Source organism: Brachycentrus maculatus, unplaced genomic scaffold, assembly GCF_059751285.1.
Source record: "Brachycentrus maculatus isolate JH-2025_06_01 unplaced genomic scaffold, ASM5975128v1 h1tg000069l, whole genome shotgun sequence".
Classification (NCBI taxonomy): Eukaryota; Metazoa; Arthropoda; class Insecta; order Trichoptera; family Brachycentridae; genus Brachycentrus; species Brachycentrus maculatus.
This window is the reverse complement of record NW_028280823.1, coordinates 493,337-514,445: the sequence shown is the minus strand read 5'-3', so window position 1 is coordinate 514,445 and position 21,109 is coordinate 493,337. Positions and strand designations below refer to the sequence as shown.

General features: G+C 32.3%; 1 protein-coding gene across 3 annotated transcripts in view; it reads left to right on the top strand.

The window, feature by feature from the left end:
• Nucleotides 1-21,109, top strand: part of Tpst (tyrosylprotein sulfotransferase) — a 294,282-nt gene that overhangs the window by 147,887 nt on the left and 125,286 nt on the right. For all 3 annotated transcript variants that reach the window (XM_088256914.1, XM_088256916.1, XM_088256915.1), the window contains one exon: nt 5,649-5,758. The gene's annotated coding sequence lies outside the window, so the exon portion shown is untranslated. The remainder of the gene's footprint in view (nt 1-5,648; nt 5,759-21,109) is intronic.

Genomic DNA, 21,109 nt, shown 5'->3' with positions numbered 1-21,109 from the left:
TTATTTTTTTACAATGATTAAAGAAAACACTTATTATTATTATTATTAAAAAACACTTTTTATTTTATTTATTTTTATTTTATTTTATTTCATCTGTTGTATCCGAAGTGCTTTAATGGAAGTCCGTTATATCGAGGTTTTACTATGTTTAAATTGGATTTCATTCAAAGAATCCAGCTGTAAGCTATTCGACATTATTTAACACTTACAACGTTAAGATTTCTTTATAACATTGTCATAAATAGTCATATTTCACCGTGAACGTATTTGAAAACTATGTTGAATCGTGAAGAGGACACTTTTCCTTTGCAGTTATTTTTCAATTTGCGCCTCGAATATCCATCCTTATCGAGCACTCTTGCGAGACATCCGCGGATGCAGCGTAGATTGGCAATTCTGTCACGGTTTGGGTGTAATATTGACAATCATTTTGTATGGAAATTGTGAAGATGCTATACCATTAGGCGAATACCACCTGAAGCCATCCAGGAGTGTAACGAGATTGCGCCAGTCTGGCGGTAAAGATTGCACATTTCGCCCGCTTCATTCTCCTCTAACCAACTTTATCGGGGATATTTTTAAAGCAGTCAAGCGTGGATATTCTTTTATGCCGTACGTAAAATCATTTTATCAGAGTCGATAGATATTCATAAAAATCGATAAAACTGTATGAATTAAACGCATTTTTTTGTAATCATTGAGAATTTGAAACCCCAACTTTTTTTAACTAGCCGCCACATTATATTTAGAGATATTTTTTTTAAATAACTTGATACTTTTAACTAAAGGCTGGAAATGGTTACAATTTAAAAATTTAAGAATATTCAAGAAATGTTTTATTTTATTATCTACTCAAAATAAAATATTAGTTGATTTGATCGCTTCTTTATTTCCAACAAGATCATTTAGTTCATAAACTTTGAACCAGAGGTAGTATAATGTCATTAATTTAATCGGCTGTCACTTTGTGGTAAAATCTATCCATTTCGAATAAATGTTTGTGTTTGAGAATTATGCGGAATGCATCGAAACACGTGTCACAGTAGATTTTGAGAAACAGTGGTATTTACAAAGTAAAACTTTAATTAAAAAAGTAGTTAAAGGAGTGAAGCTTTCATAATAATTGTCCACGTAATATTAATCAATTATACTATAGAGATGGCACCCAATACAAAACCATTGAAAATTAGTGTACTGAAATAAATTGTAGGGTACTCTACTGTTTTAGTCACTCAGTAGGTACCTACTGTTGACAATGAGCACTAGAACATTGAACGATTTGCTAGCGCCGTGTGTCACATTTAATATACGTACTATATAATTTGCATTTCAGGCTTAGTTCGGTAGCTAAGAAGGATATATTTTTTTTTAAATACCCTGTTCTGCTGTGTATATGCTATTCTAATAAATAAAAAAGAGGATAGCCGCATTATAGTGGGCAACGTAGAAGGCTGAAAAGGGAGAGGAAAGTCACAAATTCCTAGGAACGACTTAATCACAAACGCAACAGGCTCTTCACGGCTCTTACTTGACAGAATATCCTAGTACTGGAGGCTGTCGGAAAATATGTAGAAAGTAGAATTAAAGTAGAAGAACAACAAGAACCCATGATGGTCACAATCCTCAGTCACAAGGGCGCGATTTAGTAGAATAAAGAAATAAATTCTTTCATGGTGTGTTGATGAAATGAAATATCGGCACATCTCTGGCGTCATTTTTCTCCGCTATTTCACTAGGCAGACGCAATGGATCTGTTACGATCCTACTCGATTCAATTTAATTTGTGTACTTCATCATTTATTACAATCACGTGATTCGACCATGAGAATTTCATTATCTTTCTGAATGTTCGTATACATTTCAAATGCCTATATACATCTTGAAAGTTTTATTTATAAAAGTATTTCATGTAACAGTACAGATTACACGTCACATTCAACTACGTGAAACGTCAATGTAAGTTGTCGCAATGTACAAATTCTAATCAATCATTTTCGAAAATATAATAATAAAATGACACGTAAAATTTCGTTACGTTACTAACAAAAAAGAAGTAACAAAAATATTTCATTTCATTCGCCATTTGCTTTGTACTCGTAAATGTTCACCAAAAAAATCCAAACCCTTATCTGCACCCCAATGGTGCATAGGGCACTGCATCATAAAACGCAGTGTTGTCTTGATCATTCACGCATGAAGGAAAAGTGATCAGTCCTCCGCTTCATGTACCAGTCTAAGGTAGTATTGAATAAATATTAGAGTGAAAAAAGTACTTATATTTATTTGACTCCCTCCTGGGAATCGAACCCGGGACCTCCAGAACGGTAGTCGAGCGTGCTGACCATGACACTACGGAGGCGGTAAATAAATATTTCAAGTTTATAATTTATCGTTGACTTGTTAAATGCTACTAATTATTTAATTCTATCGTGACACGTATTTCGGTGCAGTTCACATCATTATCAAGCGTTGGTGTTAATTTTAAATTAACGATAACTATTGGTATTTACTAGTTAACGTTTAATTTCGAAATCGCTTATTGGCGTTTTAATTTTTTTATTACTATATTATATTTTACCATTTGTATACCTGCAAAAACTTTTTTTTTTTTTTTTTTACAATTCTACGATGACGCCAAACATTACTTTGTATCGGGTTGTGGTCCCGTTGTAAGTGTCGCTGACTCTCAAGTCTGAGTCTCTGCGTTCGAACCCACTCTACCACAATTTGGTGCCTATTTTTATGAATGAGCCGCTTAGGCTCACAGAAATAATATAAAGTTGTAGTATTTTTGGATATAATAAAAAAATGAACTTCATAAATATCATTCTCAATATTATTAATATATAAAGCATTTACTTTGTGGTTAGTCGTTTTTACTTATTTATTATTTTACAAAAATGTTAATAATATTAGTATATAACCACTCATCTCGTAACGCATGTCTGTGCTGAAACCTTTAGTGCATGTTGGTCTTCGGGTCGACCAAAAATTGCATGTGTTAAACATTTTGTGTAGTTTTAAGTGTATAAATGGTGCTATGGTGGTGAAGGGTTGTATTGTTTGCATGCTGTGGTAGTGATTGTCCTGACGAAGAGACGGGTACGTCTCGAAACCGGTAGACATAAAAATCTCGGTGAGTGGTTATATACTAATATTATTAACATTTTTGTATAAAATAAATAAGTTCACAAATATAGTTTTTTTATGTAAATAGGTAATTTTATTACTCCAGGAATATTTTATCAACGTCAAAATTCAATTTACTCTTTGATTGATTAAACTTTAAAATTAAACGCACGACAATGTATTTATCTTTGAAAATGTGGGGTGCCAATATGTACCTAATAATGCCTTAAGAGGTATTATTAGGTGAAATTAATCTTCAAATATGATTTATGCACCACTTATCTCTAAAAGGTTAAATTCTGACCTGAATATTGTAGTAATTAAATGGTCTTAGCCATTGTTCTTGGATTTAGGTTAGGCCACTCACTTAACGATGATTGATATTCTTACATAAGGCAGTGATTTAGCCACTCATTTACCATGATTTGTTACGATAGCAACATAGTTTAAAATAACTACTCATGTTTCCTATCAAACTTATGTCGCATTTTTATGTTTCCATTTGTTGATATTTCATACTAAATTATTAAATAGTTATAGTATATCGTGAGATTCCCTTGGATAAAATAAAAGTAGGAAACGTATTTTCGAAATGTAACCGCTGTTTTCCTCTGTACTTAGAGTAGGTAATATATATTTTATTGTGAAACTTATAACTATATGTGTTTAAAATAGAGCAAATGTACATACAGTGATTCACCTCTTTAATGTCAATTTCAATTAAAGACTGTCTATCAAAGAATTGGATATATGTTTATATTTATATATTTTATTAGTTGTTGTAATACACACAATCGTATTTTAATTTATCGCACGCACTTTAATTGAATAAATGATGTTTTTCTTCATTTGAACGAATTTAATTAAACGTATATGAAAAAAAAAACCTGCCTTCTTAATGTTCTGTTTAGAAATTTTATACATACATTAAATAAAAAATTCAGTTTTTATACCGACTATTAAGAAAAATACATTTAAATGTTTGGTACTTTATTGCAATTTTTAATCTCTGATGTGCACCAATTTCGGAACAATCTCAACAAATATAACAGCAGTTTACATCGGTATCGTTTGTGTAACCATATCTAACACTAGTTCATACAATATACATTGAAAAAAAACGAAAAACCAAGCAATTGAGAAATGTTTTTAGTGTTATTTTCCTTTCATCGGAATTAATTTTTCTTTTGTATTCAATACCAGCGGCGTTCCATTGATTACGGTTGAATATTTTTTTCTTGTCATTTAAGCCTGCTACCCATTTTCATAAATAAATCGCGTCGACGCGAAAAAATTCTCAGCACAAAAAGTCTAATAAGAGTTTATATTAATTCGTTCTTCAATTTGAGACGTATTGTTTGAGACTTTTATTAAATTTTCTCACATTTTTTCCGTACGTGGTGGTTTAAGTACTAAGAAAACTCGCAAATGGATTCCCAAAAAGTTTGTTCTACTTCCATAATACAATTCCCTCTACAAATAAACCAATCTTGTCAATTCTCTGGTACCTACGCAGGCTGCTTTCTCTCTCGTGTTATGTTTTGACTGTAAACATCCTTCTGAATGTATATTTCGTATAGGAACGTGTTTTGTCCCATCTTGTATGTTTTATTATTTTTATGTTTTTTTTTTCCATCCTGACGTACCTTGTGTACCCTATTTTCAGCTATACAAAGTATAAAAAATATAAACATTGCATCCTTTCACAATAACACCAATAGCGATATTTTTCTTTCCATATAATGAAAATCAAAAATCATTACCGAAAATGTGGTTATTGAAGTAATCATGTCCAACGATATAATTGTAATTATAACTTTTTTTAAATATTTTTCTCTAATTCTGTTACTTATGCGACAAAATGATTTTTAATATAGAAATTATCTTAAATTTTCAAATCTATTGTGACTAAATGAAATAGCTATCACTCGAATAAAAGTTATTTTGTATGCTTTTTACTTCTTTTTTGGTAACTTCGTGTTTTCTTTAACTTAATGTTCCAGAGTTTTCTAGTCAATTTATTTTTTGTGTAAAATCAACAAGATTAAAATGAAAGTTGACCTCAAAAATCTTCGTTCATATCGTAATGTTACAACATTTTGAGTGTGTCCAAATACTTGTTCACAAAATCTGGATTATCTCCAATTACAGGAGTTATTTTCATATTATTTTTTGACATCTCATCAAAGATGAAGAAGAATATGGAAGTCTGGGCATTTACGGGGCTTACTTTGATCACTCAAACCAGCCTATGACGGTCGTAAGCCCCGTAAATGCCCAGACTTCCATATTCTTCTTCATCTTTGATGAGATGTCAAAAAATAATATCGTAATGTTACTGTCAAGTATTAATTTTATACCTCAAAAAATATGTGAAAAACAAATTAATGGTCAAATCTGCCCACATGCAGTCTAACAGATTACTTTTTTACTCAATTATCTTGTATTTTTGCCATTTATTTCCACTTTTTAATATTTTATTAGTTTCGAAATTTATATCTTTTATGTATTTGTTTCAGAACCTACTGCTCAGAGCGGCGGATATAAACTTCTATCAAACCATACGGTGGTGACAACTAACAACGCTCATGTTCACAAAAAGGGAATATTTTTGTCGACCAACTACATAGTAAGTAAAATTTTGGTCATTATTTAATACGGTGATTGTTTTACAATATTTTCCTAAAAAAATCAACAGGGAAGTGGCTATTGGAGAAGTTAGATAGTTGTGATCTGCGTAAAACCGACTGAATTATTAATTAGTCACAAAGAATTTTAATTAAAACGTGGATACTGTATTTTTTTTTAAATTATTTTATTCAATTAATTAATTCGGCAGTCACATTTTGGTAATATCTTTCCATTTTAGTTATACTTAATAAATACCACTATTTCTTTAAAAAAATATTTTGTCACGTGTATCGATGCATTTCACAATAGTTTTAAAGAAATAGTGGTATTTTCCAGTTTACTTTCATAAAAAATATTTTATTCAACTTTAAAGACTTCATTTTAGCTACCATTTTTTAATCTAAATTCTGTTACGCCATACGTTGTTCTGTGACGCATCGATGTGCGTTTTGAAAACGTGTCCTTTTACTAACGGCAACATACGAAAATGTACTTTCGGAGACAGACAATTTCTCTTACTGACGTTGATAAGACTTGTTTTTTTTTTTCATAATATTATTTTTTAGTTCTAAATATTTGCATTGTGTGCATTGTGTGAAAACATAGAAATCGTGACGTAAAAACGTCGTGTGAAATTGAACCCTGAACCTCTGAACTGAATCTCGCTACGCGACCGTAAAAACTTTTATCTCAAATGTTACGTTTTCTGATCTAATTCTATCGAGTACCTCTTCTGCGACTTATCCAACAATGACTAACATCAAATGTCTCGTTTTCTTCCAATACTTTTTTTTCTCTCTTGAACATAATCACAAACCGTACAAAGATAATTGTGAGAAAATTCCACGTAGAAATCGAGAGTTTTCCCACAGTAATAACGCCGATGAGTTTACTGGTTTTCACTGATGATTCAATGTTGTTTGCTTTTTTATATTATTCGATTAAATGTTGTTAGCCTTTTTTACTATTTTCTGTTATATAAATGTATCCAACGCTGAAGTTCTCTTTTAATTGTTTTTAAGAGTGCAGTCGTTCAATCCATTTTGTTTGAGGAGAGAATTCCTTTACAATATGGTTACCAGCAAGTTTATCTTTTTTGTTTAGAAGGAATCTGCCCATATCCTTTTATCATCTATACATATTGAAAGTTGTCCCTTAGCATTCTCAGATCTAATACAGAGGCATCCTGACCGACGCTTGCAATGTAATATATCATCAATACAAAATGTAAGAAACCGACTGCAGAGGTCTACGCATAAAATGATAATGTAGGAAACTATAAAATGGTATTGCGTAATTTCTTTTTGTAATTTTTGTAATGGCAAAAATCGAACCTGCAACACTGCGGCTGTCCAAACTTAAAACACAGTAAGAGACATTTGTTTTGCAGTATATTTTTTTGCATTTTTGGACTAAGTAGAATCTACTTAGTCCAAAAATGCAAAAAAAAAACGTACTACAAAAAAAATACCCCTTACTGTGTTTTGAGTTAGGACAGCCGACTGGTAGGTAAAGAAAAATATGTTGTTATTTATGTATAAAGATACCGAAAAACCTGGAATAGTAGCAAAAAGATTGCGAATTGGTTTATATTTCGGAAGTTGAACATTAATTCCGTGATAAAGGATGAATTTGTAGGACTAGTTATTTCGGGATTTGAAAGTTATAATAGTTTATGCTCCGGCGACTCTCGATAACTAGAGGAAGTAGCGAACTTGCCATTTTGGTACACATAAATCTTAATTATTTCTCTCATTACTAACTAAACTTTATGGGTATTATTCCTATAGAATCGTAGTAGTATGTGTTATATGAGTAATGCTGGTACAATCGACTTCGCTTAATCGAATGTTCGTCTAACATGGCTTATTAAAAAGGATTCAATTATGTTATTTCGGGCATGTGAATCGAATGAATGAAGAAAGAATAGTAAAATAATGAGGCGAATGTAGCTAGTAATAGAAGTAGAGAAAGGCCGAAAAAACTTAGGTTAAGAGTTCGAATAATTTGCGGATGTGTATGAATCCAAAAGAGGCAAAAATTGTTTGCAAATCAGCCAAAGACACATTTGCGGAACAGTAATATTATATGATGGATAAAAACTACACGGATACTTGATTTGAAGGGATATCAGCGACTTTTTACCAATTCATGTTATTGAAATTCATTAAAATTCGCCTAAAATTTAAGTGATTATTAAAATTTCTAAAATAAAAATAAAAACATTTTAATGATTTGATAAAACAACTTTCTAGCTTTTTCCACTTTTACTTTATTTGACTAATGACCGAATATTATGTATATAAAATGCAGGTTGATCAAAAAATGTCAAACAACTTATAACGATATCATTTTATAACAAACACAGATCCATGCATTTTTTAATGATATCGTTTCCAAATAAGTTTAATGCCAAATGAAGTAATCCGAATAAAAAAAATACTCGGAACATTATGCTTGTAAAATGGCATACAACGTGTTAGCGTGTATGTAAAACTCCGCCGTTAAAGGCTGACGGCTCTTTGAAAGGACTATCTGTGCGCTATTTTTTTTGATATCTCTACACGGGATAAACGCCATTACGGGTAGTGGACGGCGGACAGGGCCGCCCTCGTCGTGTGGTATTCGAGAGCATAGCAGTCACTCTGCCGCCCGCTAATTGGGCTTATCCCTTTAGGCTCTCAGGGCGGCTTTCACGCGAGAACGCGCCGGCGAATTATTCACAAACACTCGCTTTAAATATCGCTCACTCCTTTCAAGAACGTCATAAATCAAAAATCGTCAATTTCCAGTTTTGCATGTTTTCGGAATGCCCAAAAAATGTACTATATTCCAGCAAAAGCGGCATATTTTTAACTCAATATTTACCCGCTACAAGGTAGAAAGTGTTGTTTTTGCATTTCGAAGAAAAGGTATTGTTTAATTATTTTTTTAAATATACTGAATATTTTTCAAATGGAGAAAAAACCTTCAGGTGTTACCTAAAAAGATCTGTTGCACAGTAAAAAGTTCAATAAGTGTCTTGATATTTATTTTTAATACATTGTATTATATTTTTAAACTTTAAAGACGTTCTCCTGAAAAATCAGGTTTTTTGATTTATGACGTTCTTGAAAGGAGTGAGCGATATGTACCCGACGATAATAATTGAAGTCTCCAGAGGTAATCGAAAGCTTAAACTTTACAAAAATGCTTTTATATTTCCAGTTACTTATTTCATTGGTGTGCCGTTATGCTACAAGTCGTGGATGAATCGTTTAACAACATTTTGAGTGTGTCCAAATACTTGTTAACATATCTGAATTATCTCCAATTACAGAAATTATTTTTTATAATATTTTTTACGTATTAACATAGATGAAGAAGAATATAGGATTTTACATGGGATTCGGACCCTCACATACAAATTAAAGAGTTTCTGCTTAATAAAAAGCTTCTTTCGTCTCACCAATATATGTATTGATGAGAAAATCTCAACATAGATGAAGAACAATATGGAAGTCTGGGTATTTACGGGGCTTGCGACCGTCATAAGCTGGTTTAAGTGATTACTTTACAGACGTGTAACATTCACTAATTCTACCCATGATTGACAACCACACTACTCTAATTCTTGGAATTTCTATATACAGTATATGGTTCAATTCATCTACGTTGAGATAATTTCTATAATTATCCCGATTTATAATTCCGATTTATGAACAAGTATTTGGACACATTCATAATGGTTTTTATGTACCGTAGAACGGGGCTACTTGAACTTTGATGTCTTACTTGAGCCCAGTACAAAAAAAGAAATAAATCTGTATTTGGTCTACAATAATGAACGTATCGACATGATTCATTGTTTCCCTGACAGGCGACTCGATACTTCGATCGATACCACGATCTAAATAATGTTATTTGTATTGGGCTCAAGTAACACATCAAAGTTCAAGTAGCCCCGTTCTACGGTGATTAAATGTAAAGCTGTTTTTTCATAAAGGAATTTAGCGAGTGATAATGATGAATGGAATTATTTATTTTCTCATATTCGAGAACCTCAAACATGTTCAAATTATAATCACTTTAATCTCACATATTACCATGTGAACGTATAGGCCTTTTTTCATTGTCGTTATGATCTTTTCTGCAGGTATTAAATACATTAAAAAATATAGCTTTCGCCCGCAACATATCGCATCTAAGTACTAAAATTTACTTGGCGGTGCCCACATACATAAGAAAAGTGCTATTAACAAACAGGAAAAACATTTCTAAAGAGCTGTCACCAGTCCGATAAGCTTGGCATCTATGTGCAAAAGAAAATAATCAGAAGTTCACGTTTCAATAGAGTTAGTTTTATGTTCTTCGATTCGATGTTCGTTGTAGCCAAATTTCAGAAACATTTATGGATTCGAAATACTAGTTCCGCGTTACGAACTTGATTCGAACTTACGTAGCTGAGACGAACTTTATAGGTTATTTTTAAAAATTATATCAAAAGTAGCGTTCAATTGAAAAGGTCACTGCTAGGATATCGAAATGATTAAATAAAAATTAAAAAGCGTAGACTTTTATAGAACAAGTGAACGATTTCAAAGTCTTTATTAGAATATTAATAAGTAATAATAGCTTTTCTTCATGTGTATATCGTAGTCATACAGGAGAAAGTGATCAAGTGCTTTTTTTTTTACAAAAACGTGATCATTGACTATTTGTTATCTTACCAGCTTAATATTGCCCTGAAAAAATCCCAAAGGATTTTAAACTTGGAAGTGTAATATATTGACTTGTTTAAAATGACTAACTGCATTGATGTTTATTTTATTGCCAAGCAAAAGTGACTTAAATGACCCTCCTGAGCATTTTACGCTTTGTTTGTTGGTCACTTTCTCGTGTACGATTACGATATGTGTGTACTCTTATTCATTTGATTATATTGGAATTTAAATGCCGTTATCGAAACAATTAAGAAAGGTGTATTGAGATGGTTTGGGCACGTGGAACGAGTAGGTGAGGAAAGAACGGTAAAACAAATTTATGAGCCGAATGTAGTTGAAACAAGAAGCAGAGGAAGACCGAGAAAAACTTGGATCAGGTATCTCGAATACTTACACGAAAGTGGTCAAGTTAGGAGTCGTAATAATCGGCGGGTATGTATGAGGAGATGCGTGAACGTAGAAGAGGCGAAGAATGTTTGCAAACAGTTGTGTGGCGTTCTACTCTCTCTGCCTAACGCTTCGGGGAAGCGGCGTGATGATTAGTTAGTTAGTTAAATGCCGTTTTTTTTACCACATTGTATTTGTTCGACAGAAAACTTATTTGCAGGATACTTTAAAGGTACGCCAAAAATTAGATTGCCAAGATGAAATTATTTTTCCCCCGAAGATAGTAAAAGTAGAAATAAATTACATTTTACAATTTAAAACGGGTACGTTACTAGCGTATTACCATTTATAAAATATCTCTCAGCACGTCTGGTATTCATTGATCCACGGAATAGATAATATAAATTAGATTTCCTTATACCTATATTGGCACATACCATAAGTTTTATTTGAATAATAGTAGATAATTTTCATTTTTATAGTTATTACTGTATGTCTCTTATTAAATGTATTACCATTTCGGCACTATATAGAGGATTGCACAAAATTAATCACTTTCCGAAAATGTTATAATTTTTGAAAATGGCGTCGTACGTCAATCATATTTGACATTTATGAACTAGAAAACTAGTATACAAACAGATTTAGGGTTGCGCAAATTCAATCATTTAATTTTATTTTTGAATAAATAAAAAAAAAACAATTATTGAAATCTTTAATTGGACCTTTACTATTTTTTGTAAAGTGAAAAAGATGATATCCGTCAAGTGGCTGCCGCCAGTGATACATATTTGTGCCCGTTTTATCAATCTGTTTATATACTGCAGCTGTCTTGTTCATAAATGTCAAGTAAGATTGACGTACGACGCCATTTGCAAAAATTATAAAATCATATTTTCCGATAGGGTCATTAATCTTGTGCCACCCTGTATGTCTGTAAAACTCTTTTTTTTACATTTTAATTTGATGATTTAAATCCTTTGAGTCGTTTTTTTTTAATAAAAGTATTCAGAAACCACGTGAAAAATGATATTTTTGTCCTTCATGCTGACTTCGACCTTAATTATGCATTGAATCATGACTATGGGGTATCAGGGGTTCGGTTTCAAAATTCGTGTAAAATCTAATATGGTCCTCGTCTGCAGGGGCTCATTTGGAATATAACACATGTTTCAAAATTTATTTGTATTCTCATCAGTTTTCAAAACAACCGCAATCAATTTTTTCATCGATGTACCTGAATCCCTACATAATTTACTCCGGGTGTGATTGGATTCGCAATCAATATATGTGTCGCCTACTTTCAAAATCCGCCAGTTCCAATTTTATAAGATTTAAAAATAAATACTCTATCGGAAGGCCAATTGTGGGTTTTATTGTTTCAAATATTTATGTACTCGGAAACCCTGTTCTCTCTCTCTGGTCTCAATCCTGCGGATTGGTCTGTAGCAACAGATGACATCTCTTTCGCCATTCTCGCCTATTTTCGGAAGTCTCTTCAGCTCCTCATACCTCGAGCAGCCCATATTCCCCCTCTCTGTTAAAAATACTTTAAAAAAACAGCCTTGTATTTCAAATTCCGTTATATTCATGAAACTTGCCTTCAGACCCATTTTGGCCAATCAGAGAGCGGGAATAGGTCAAAAATTAAGATGACGTCATTATCGGTTTGTGTCTCGTTTTTTTATGCTGAAAAAATTCCAAAAAATGGTAAAAATCTCTTTTCCATAATATTTTATCTAAATATAGCCAAATCTTTGAAATATAAATGTTACACGGATAATTTTGTATTTTTTGTAAAATCGACTTACATGGATTTGGCAGATTTTGAAAGTAGACAACACATATGTACGCAGATAAATTCGGCAATGGCTACGAGCTGTATTATTTCAACTGTGAATTCTATGGAATGAATTGATAATTCCATGTGGTTCAGATACTGGAATTGCTCGCGAAACGAGTTGAATAGTTATATTTCAGTTGGGAACCAGATTGTTACATTGTAAACCGCGTTAATTTAGTAATTAGTTGATTTTACCACGAGGGAATCATTTAACGAAGTGTTCTCGCTTGTGATGACGGATTGAATTAATCAAAAAAAGATATATATATATTTTTCATTAGTATACATTTCCACTTATGTACCGCATAAATAAGAACTTAATAATAATGATAATTATTCCAGCATGACTTAGCGAAATATCATAATTTTTAACTTTTTAAAACTACTAACATTTATTTTATTTCTAATTAGCTTTCAAATAACTGCTTTATTTGTTTTAGGACTGGACTCCTTACTGTTTGAATGTATAAATATCGACTGTTTAATTATTTGGGTATTTTTAATTAAAATAACTATAGTAAAACCCTTATCCGCACCCCAACGGTGCATAGGGCACTACGTCATATAAACGCAGTCTTATTTTGATCGTTTACATGTGAAGGAAAGGTGATCAGCCCTCCGCTTCAGGTACCAGTCCAGGGTAATATTGAATAAATATTATAGTGAAAAAATCACCATTATTTATTTGACCCCCCCTGGGAATCGAACCCTTGACCTCCAGAACGGTAGCCGAGCATGCTGGTCATTACACTACGGAGGTGGACGGGCGTTTTTAATAGATATATAATAATAATCATAAAAATAATAAATTTGGATAATTTATATAGCGCCGTTTTCGTAATATAATAATATCGGTGAAATTGAAATCAACGATAAATGAAATATTGCTCGAATAGAAAATAGTACGAAATCATCAGATAACGTATTCTTCTTCTTCCAACATTCGCATTTTGCACGCTATTGTGAATAGAGCACTGCATTGCACTGACGCAGTGTCATCTTGTCAAGGCGTGGTGATAAGTACTGCATTTCAGGAACCAGTGCAGGGTGATATTAAATAAACATCGTAGTGAAAATCCCTAATGCAAAGTTTTTCTTAAACTTCGAATTTTTAAAAAACTTTCTTCATGAATAGCAATGATTTAAAAAAAGGGGTTTATGGGATGTTAATAGTTTCAATATCAGATTAAAATAACAGAGGATGTAGCTTTCAAAATTAATTTAAATTTTCATATGCATAAACAGCAAAGTCTTTTTTAATTTATTTGATATTTTCTTTTTTATTATTTTTTTCACGAAAATTAGGCTTTGTAACAAACATGTTTTTTTCCTCGTAACTCATACTACAACGGATAATTACGACTTTTACCTTTGAACTTTGATCCAACGCAACGCCTACACTCTACGTTTACTATTTTTGTTTTAGAACCTGAAAATAACGTTCAACGTTTGGAATCCAGGGATTCTGTATTCTTTTTTATTTAATTTTTAATTGGTAAATACTACTATTTCTTCAAATCTATCGTCACACGTGTTTCGATGCATTCCGTATCATCATCAAACAACGTTATATAATATATTATGATGCGGAATGCATAGAAACACCTGCCATAATATATTTCAAGAAACAGTGGTACGTACCAAGTAAAACTAAAATTAAAAATGGATAGATATTATCGCAAATTAACTGCCGAATCAATTCATGAAATTAATTCAGTATTCCTCTGTTGTCTAGCGAGTGTTTTTTTCCATTCACCACACGCTGCTGTGGCGAGCTGACTCGGTTTTACTGGATCCTAGACCTTCAAGAAGTCTAAATGATGCACTTTTCGGAGAACGAGACGACTACTAATTAAACAGTCGTCTTGCAGTTTCCTTCTTCCACTGAGTCAGCCATGCTACCCCGATACCGGAATCCATTTTGACCTCCGACCGAATTTAATTTTCCCGAACTAAACCGCCAGAAAACGGGGTGTCATTTCTCCCGCCCACGTATCCAGCAGCGAAATGAATGGACATCCAAGACGTATGATTTCCCAAGATATTTGCTCTTACTTGTGCAATGGTGTCTAGCAGTAATTGGATCGTAAGTTTACCAACGCCTCGTCTAAATCATTAGCAGCTGACGTATTGTATCAGACAGCGTCTAATAAAAAAGTACTTTATATTATATACGAGTATAACCATTTTTATATCTGTAACCTACATACTCGTACTAAATACTCATCTCTCCCCTTCGTTATCATATTTTGAGAACTCGTTTTCTTCAATACTTAACCACATGGGTTTTTTTTCCATAAAAACAGAACTGAAATATCGGAATAGTGTATTTTTTTAATTAAAGAGATTTCATGATTTAAGAGCTGTCCAGTTACAAACATAAAAAAATAAAACAAGACTAACTTAAACAAAAATAAATAAATAAATAAATAATGATGAAATTTAGACATTTATCGAAAAATTTCTAATCAAAATCGTCTAGTGTCAACTGGCGATTTCAGTTCGTTTTTTTTATTGTATTTATTTATTTAAACTACAGGAAATAAATAAGTACATTAGCGGTATGTAAAGCAAACAAGTTGAATCACGCGAGTAGTGCTCGGGTTGGCGCATATGTTGACAACGTTTACTGACTCAACCTTTTACCTCAAAATCCTAATATATTGTATATTTTTTACTGTCGTTAGTGAAGTGAATTATTCTTATTTTATTTGTGTTTTTGATGATTCTTCTTACTTATCTCGTGACGCAAATGTCAAAGCATTAGAGAATGCAATTTTAACTTTCTGAGAATCGAACCCGAGACCTCATTTAACCGCGTCGAATGCGGTAGCTATTTCACTATCGATGAGAGTCACCCCATTAAACATTAAATAATAAACTGCAAATCATTTAATTCATCCCACCAATCTAAGTATTGTAAAACCTTTATACTGTAAATTGTTATTGTAATTATTGTATGTAATATACAGTATCTACTCAATGAATTAGGGCCACCCATTATTTTTTTGAATACTCTGAAATCTTTTGGATTATTATATTTATTTTACATAAATACTTTAAGTTTTCTATTGACATCTAATATCATGTATATTACCTTCAATAATATGTTAAATATACCTGGATTATTTAAGCCTTTACAAAATTTCAAACCCTTTTTCTGAGAAAGGTCCCTAATTAGCACAGGTAGACAGATAGTTGAAAGTTCAAAAAATAGTCCTATCTCATTTATTAGTGAAGTTTCTTGAGTTCTGGTTGTTGTTTTGTTCAGAGAGGTTATATAGTTATCGTGTCTTGTGAAAAAAACTTAATTTTTAATTTTAGTTCATAAAGTATAATTTTTTTTTGTAAACACAAGTGTTTTTTTTGAAAAGGACAAAATGGGAAAAAGTAAAGACATTTCTGAGGAAAAAAAGTCTAGTGTTATAGTGATACTGAAATTAGGAATACTATCTAATAGAGAAATTTCAAAAAAAGAAAACGTTTCTCGTCAAACAGTGGACCGAATTTCAAAATCAATAAAAAATCAGTCACCCGCCACCAGCAATCGGCGAAAGAACTGTCGTAGGATTAGAAAAACAACACCGAGGACTGATCGAAAAATCGTTCAAAGTGCCTTAGAAAACCGTAGTGCATCAGCAAAAACATTAAAAATAAAATTGGAAGAAGAGGGTATAAATATATCGGTATCAACACTGAGGCGACGTCTTTACGAAGTAAATCTAAAATGCAGGCGCCCTGTAAAAGTACCAAAATTGACACCATGAATGAAAGCGGATCGATTAAAATGGGCCAGGCTACATCGAAATTACTCGGTAGATGATTGGAAAAAGGTATTTATTTAAATTGAATTTTCAACATATCATTTTAGTAAATAAACTTATATATTTGAATTAAACTTAAATTTTCATTATTTTTCAGGTCATCTTTAGTGATGAGTGCCAGTTAGAAGCCGCGACAGAGAGCCGTCGATTCGTCAGGAGAACACCAATGGAACGTTACAATGAGGCCTGTGTGGTAAAAGTTATCAAACACCCCCCTGCAACAATGATATGGTCATGTATTATTAACAATTTACCTGGGCCGTTGTTTTTCGTGGAAGGAACAATGAACCGAAATTCCTATAAGCAGGTCCTCGAACGAATTTTATTGCCCTTCTACCATACACTCGACCCAACAGAAGGTCCATACACCTTCATGCAGGATGGGGCACCTTGCCACCGGGCTAAATCAATAATAAAAATTTTGTCTAACAAAAATCTGCCCTTGCTCCCCTGGCCTGGAAATTCTCCGGACCTTAATCCTATAGAAAACGTATGGAGCATGTTAAAAATAAGGTATACTCATTTCCAAATCCGACAGTAGACTATCTAAAAAAAAATATTCAAAAAATTTGGTCAGAAGACGAAGAAATAAAAAACATGATAAAACAGTGCATTTTAAGTATGCCAAAAAGAATTGAGGCAGTTATTTCTGCCAAAGGTGGAAATACTAAATACTAACTATATTTATATGAAAATATATGCATAATTTAAGCGTAATAAAGTTTTCATGTGTAAATAAAATTCAATTTTGTTTTATTCAAGGTTTTCTCTGAGTTATTCCTGTTTGAATTGAGAAATTGCGTGAAATTCTGCGTGGCCCTAATTCATTGAGTAGATACTGTATGTATGTAATCTAATAATTAAAAAAAAAAACAAATAGTTATAAAATAATAAAAATTGTATTAACATGTAAGTATTTCGGCTTAACACAGGCCATGCCTAAAGAGCCGTCACACATACAGTAAAAAAATAAAATGTATGTATCTATGAAATAAATAAATAAATAAAAAATTAAAAAAAGTAATAATACATTTTTTTCTATAGATTTTGAAGTTCAAATAATTTAATTTTTTAATAATTTAAAAAATATATAATTATTAATTTCAGTGCTGTGCTGTGCATTTTATTGGTATATAATCAAATCCCCATGATTGCACGCCCCCCGTTTAGAGATAACAGTAGGTCTTCCGCGAAATCCGAACATTCCGGTCCATCGACATTGGTATTTTCTTTAGAGCGGAGATGTGTACTTTAGTACGGTTGGGGTTCTGTATGGGTGTAACGGGCACTCAAAACATTTCAGTGATACTTCAGACTCGAAGGCAAGCCATTCCATATAATTGCACTGAACGTATTATCCTGTTCGTTTGTGGTATCAGTGACCGCCGTAACCGAGTATTGGATAGCGAAAAGACTGCCAGAACAAGGTGTTACCAAAGGCGTGCTTTGGAAATGATGTATCGGAAAACCTCGATAACAAATAAAATATCAACATATTTACGTTTTTATTTTTGCGACCGATTCGAATATTCTACTTTACTGTTGAAGGTTCGTCTGCCATATATTTCAGTGCTGTCCACAGCGTAGCAATTAGCGCGTCTGGCCATTCATCAAAATGAGCGTACATGTGTAATTTTTCGTTGCCATAGTTATTTAATTTTATTTCATTAATTGATTTGTGGTAAAATCTATCCATTTTTAATTTTAAGTTTTACTGTCAATATTTAATTTTAAGTGTTTAGAAATTACGTTTATTAATATATAAACTATTTCATTTGTGCGCCGTTATTTTACTTTTTTTTACAAAAATGTTAGTAATGCAAGTATATAACCACTCACCGAGATTTTTGTCCACCGGTTTCGAGATGTACTCGTCTCTTCGTCAGGTCAATCAATATAACACCATGCAAACAATACTTCACGTCACTATTAAAGCACTTTTATAAGGGTGTGAATACTGATATAACTTACATTTTTGTAAAAAAAAAAGATCAAATTTTACATTGCGTTGAGTCGATGCAGGGCCTTATGCTTCATTGGGTATGTATAAGGATTATAAAAAAAAGAATTAGATAATGTTAATACATAATTCCAACATTTTGAGTGTGTCCAAATACTTAATATAAGAGTTTCTGCTTAGTAAAAAGCTTCTTTACATCTCACCAATAGATGTCTCTAGTGAAATTCTAGTGATTCAAGAACAAAGTTTCTAAATTTGTTCATATATACAGAACTTCCAAGAATTTGAGTGGTGTGGTTGTCAATAATGGGTAGAATTGGTGAATGTTACACGTGTGTAAAGTGATCACTTAAACCAGCCTATGACGGTCGTCAGCCCCGTAAATGCCCAGACTTCCATATTCTTCTTCATCTTTGATGAGATGTCAAAAATAATATTAATACATAATGCCTATACCTTGAAGTTTAATGTTTTATTTTTTTGTATTATTTCGAGAAATAAAAATACTTTGTGTTCTGATATTATTTCTGATATTATTTCGAGAAATAATATATCAATATGATCCACAAAGTTAATACTTTCAATATTCAAAACATTTAATTTTTTTGTCTGTGGATTTCAATATTCTTCATGAAAACGATTTTTTTTTAATAAGAATAAGTTCACTCGATATCACCTTGTGAATGTTTGTAAATATTTAACTATTTAGTCCCCACTATTTCAACCCTCGAACCCTTCAATGGATAGATTCCCTCCCCTCCGATCCTACCTCCTCCCAACTCCACTTAACTGAATCTGATTTTCGAAGAATTCTTCGGATGCGATTCAACTGTATGATGCCATTGGGCAAAATTATATCAGTGCGTCTAATTTTTATCGATTTCGTCGAAATATTTATTTAGAAAAATATTTTTTTAGTAACTAACGTAGAATTTGTAACGTTTTAGTGAATTTTTAAAATCACTTTAAGTGTAGAAACAATTATTTTCACGCACTTTTTTTCTGGATATAGACTTGCCTACCATACTGCGTTATAAGTGCTGATTATGACAAAAAAAAATACTTTTCTAATTTTGTTTTCTATGGAAAGAGACAATTTTTTCATAGAAAAAAATTATTGCCAACCAAACTGCGTTCTAAGTACTTAAAATGACAAAAAAAGCTTTTCTAATATTTTTTTCTATGGATATGAACAAATTTTCCAAATATTTTTATCATAGAAAAAAAAAGAATTTTCAACCATATTGCGTTCTAAGTACTGACTACAAAAAATGCTTTTCTAATTTTTGTTTTCTATGGAAACCACAACTTAATCGCCTTATATTTTTGTATGATTTCTCCAGGCGCAGATTTTCTAAATCAATTATTCAAATTAATCGTCTACCTATGAAAACTTCGTAATCGATCCTTTTCCGCGAATAATATCTTTCATGATAACATTTTAAGGAAAGCTTAATTCCTCCCGATCCTCCAGCTACCGAATCGACCTACAAATTAATTTCACTTATAAAGCCATGAAGTTTAAATTTCCTGGATAATTAATCATGGTCGTCTTCGGCTGTGAGCCGTCTAGAATTTCCTTGTTTTCGTGACGTCATTAATAACCCGTCTGCGTACGGGAGCACTGAATTAGTAAACCGCAAACAGCCCTAGGCGTTGCATAATATAATAACACAGTTATTACAAGTTAGTACAACAATGCGCAATGGTGCACGCTGCGTGTTATGATATGTAGGAACTCCAGCCGCTTTTCCGGTCAACTTTATAGGTATCCGCTACTTTTTATTATTCAACTAGCAATCTATGCCTGTGCGTATGTACATATAAATATCTCAAATCGATCTTTCGCAGATTTTGAAGTCAACGCACGTATTTCGCAATCAGTTATTTAATATGAACGCACATTAACGCTAAAATGTAATGTCTTCTATATTTTTAGATATTTACGAAAGTACTTTGTACGAGAACATACATTTGTTATTTGAATGTGGCATATTCAATAAATATCCCAAATGTCAACTGTATTTTCATTAAACTTGAGTCGAATGGTTTTATTTTTTAAATTGTAATATAAAAATAAATCTAAAAAAAAACTCTTAAGAATACCAAAGAATCACGAGTAAAAACACAAGTATTAAAATAAGGAAGGAAATCGTCAAAATTATGGTAGTCTATTTATAAAAATATAATGAAAACTATATGTTACATATTTATAAAGTCGAATCTCTCACAACATATCTACCATATATAACATATCTATAAAGTCATTGTCGTGCAATATGCATTCAAATACAATTATGAGTACCTTTATGCATTTTGTCTTTGTCAAACGATGGAGCTTGTACAACCTCGAAATAATGTTGTCTCGTGCAATATTCCGATATTATTTTAGTGCGGAGGACAACACGGCACGTTCTGTGTGCGGTTGAGAGCTCTGTATCTCTGCATCGCATTGTTTCTATGCGGCTGGAGCTATTCGGAGGCCGAACAATAGCCACGATTTCCAAAAGCACGCAGCTTTCGCCGCTATTCAAAGATACTTGTGGGATTTTCCAGTTTCCTGAACATAGGGGCTCATTTTAAAGTCTACATGTATTTTGAAGTAATTGGGTCCAAAACTGGCATTTTGGCT